General features: G+C 41.2%; 1 pseudogene; it reads right to left on the bottom strand.

The window, feature by feature from the left end:
• Nucleotides 1–219: 219 nt before the first annotated feature.
• LOC104663441 lies at nucleotides 220–1,046 on the bottom strand (annotated as a pseudogene).
• Between the last annotated feature and the right edge of the window lie 1,604 nt (nucleotides 1,047–2,650).

Genomic DNA, 2,650 nt, shown 5'->3' with positions numbered 1-2,650 from the left:
CTTGTCTGAAGAGGACTGCCATTGCATTCTAAACTCCATTAGGAAAGGATAATATGAGCCTTGCTGTGGAGAAAGTGAGTCAAGTTGGTAGAGAACCAAAGATCCTAACTGTATTCTTTCTTTTATACACAGCGCTAGTAATGCCACTCTTTGACCCTAACCACATTCTGACCTTCAGCAAGATTCCATCTTAACAGAAAAGGACCACAAATTCTAACCCTACAGCAGCCAGATTAAAAGACTGTGGACACTGAGCATCACATTACTTTCATGGGGGACAAAGGCAAATGCTGTTCTGCACATGACACTCACAGGCTCACTGTCTCCATCCCTCTCATCAGTGCTTCGGCACTGAGCCTGGTCAGAATGGTAACATGTGGGAGGAGCAGAAGGGCTTCTCTCTCTTCTCTCTGCAAATACATGTATAGGAAGCATTGCATGTGTTCTACCTGAGCAGGCTCTTTGGGACTGTAAACAAGTCTAGGATGTTGGAAATTAGAATCTTACTTACTTATTCATACAATATATTGAGTGCTTGTCAGCTGATAGGACCCATGGCAGGTGCTGGGAACAGAGGGATGTGCAAGATGGATGTGGCCTCTGTCTTTATAGGACTTACAGCCAACTGGGGGTCACAGCACACAAACAATTACACAAGTAAGTATTAAAGTATAATTATGTGAATTGATGTATATAGAAGAAGTAAAATTTATGGAGAGCACAAACCACATAGTGGCATGGCCTAGGCTGGGAGTCAGGAAATCTTGTCTGAGGAAAACAGTGTTTACGCTGAGACAGAAAGTGTGAATATTGGTTAGCCAGATGAAGAATAGGGAAGAGTGTTTTAGTTTTGGGGCAGAACAAACATGAAGTCCCTGGGATGGGAAAGCATTTGCACATCTGAGGAGAAAAATGAAGATCAGCACAGTTGAACATAAAGATGACATTTGCAAGGGCAAGATGGTGTAATTCCTTGTGGTAATGTATCCCTTGTGCAATGGGAAACTGTTGAAAAGTCTAAATAGAGATAGTGTGGTGTTATTTTTAAAAGTTCACTTTGGACGTCATGAAAACTAGAGAGATCAAAGGTGGAGGTGGGAAAAGGGGCTAAGAGACTACTGTAACAATGCAAGTGAAGAGATGTTGATGACTTGGACTAGGCTGGGTGATGTGAATGGAGAGAGACATATGCACATATGTTAATTGCCTTTTCCCGAAGCCCTACCTGGGCCTTGTCCTTTTTCACAGCTAATTAGGCCAAAGCATTTAATCATATCTTACTTTCTGGGAAAGAATTGCTTCCCTTTCTGTAAATGGGCACAGTAGTACTTTGTATTGTCAAGAATAATGCTTAGTTCAGCCAGTCACCATCAGGAAGATCCTAACAATGTAAGGCTAATTCGTGTACTGGATGGTACTGGATTAAAAGTGAAGCTACAGTACTTCTACCCCTTGATAAGCTGTCCTCTATACAGGGTACATTGAGATAGCTGGTTGCAAGTAATTAATAAGATTACAACTGTAATTTAATATGATTAAGTGAGGCACCAAGGTGTACCATAAATAATTTAAACCATCAGAATTGTAAATGAACAATCTGCATTTTATTTAGACCACCAATCTTTCCTTACCCGGGTAACTGACAATGGCTACTCCATGTCTTAATCCATTTGTTTCCTCTCTCTTTATCCTTGCCCACTCTTCTCTGTTGGGCTTTCTGTTGTCCGGTGGAATCCTCTGTGTTTCACCACTTTCTTGTCATGCCAATTCCCCTGCTGTCTGCTTTTGCCTTGTATTTCCTCCCCTTTTCCTGTTTACTTGGGTAGCTCTCTCTTTTTCTCTCCTATTTTCTTTGACCTGTCACTTCCCTTCTGCTGCCACATACTACACTGATTTCTTGCCCTCTCCTTCAGTTAGTTCTTTGCTTTTTTTTCTGTTCTGCTTTCACTGAAGGTTTCTCTTAGGAAAATCTTCTACTTTTCATAGGACAGAGGGAAGTTCAATCCCCAACTCAGTAATGAAGCCCCTGTCTCTACTAAAGTCAGGAGAAGAAGCTGATTGGATGAGCCAGAGAGCTCTTGCCCTACTTCTGGGAAACAAAAACATGTGCTATTACAAGAGATTTATCAAGGTTCTATCAGCACCAGATCTTTTTTTTCCCAAGACGTGAGCTTTGAGACCAAGTTCTACCCCTAAAGCTTACTCTAGTAACAAACATAGACATTTGTTACTAGACAGAGGTGAACAGCATGTATTGTGTATACTAATATCATCACACACACATCAAATTGTGAAACAATCACACAGTCACATCAGATCAGTGGTCATCAAATTTTAGAACTGGAAGAAACATTAGACAAATTTGAATAGCATGTTCATTGGAAAGAGTAATTAGGCATCACCTACTAAGAGGAGACCTTATGGCAATGAAATTGAGGACAGGTTCACTTTCATGAGATGAAGAGAAATGAACAACTTGAAGGAAATGGAGAATGGCTTAGCCATCCATGAGGCCTGTGGGAAGAAGATATCAGGGGCAAAAGCCATCAGCATGAGGCACAACAAAGAATACAAGTGATGACCACTTTGTATCTAGGCATATGCGAGTGCCGGACGAAGTGTGTGCAGCTGTGACATCAAGCACTATGTT

Source organism: Rhinopithecus roxellana, chromosome 2 (assembly GCF_007565055.1).
Source record: "Rhinopithecus roxellana isolate Shanxi Qingling chromosome 2, ASM756505v1, whole genome shotgun sequence".
NCBI classification, from domain to species: Eukaryota; Metazoa; Chordata; class Mammalia; order Primates; family Cercopithecidae; genus Rhinopithecus; species Rhinopithecus roxellana.
Note: the sequence above shows the minus strand (reverse complement) of the source record. Positions and strands in the feature narration are given on the sequence as shown.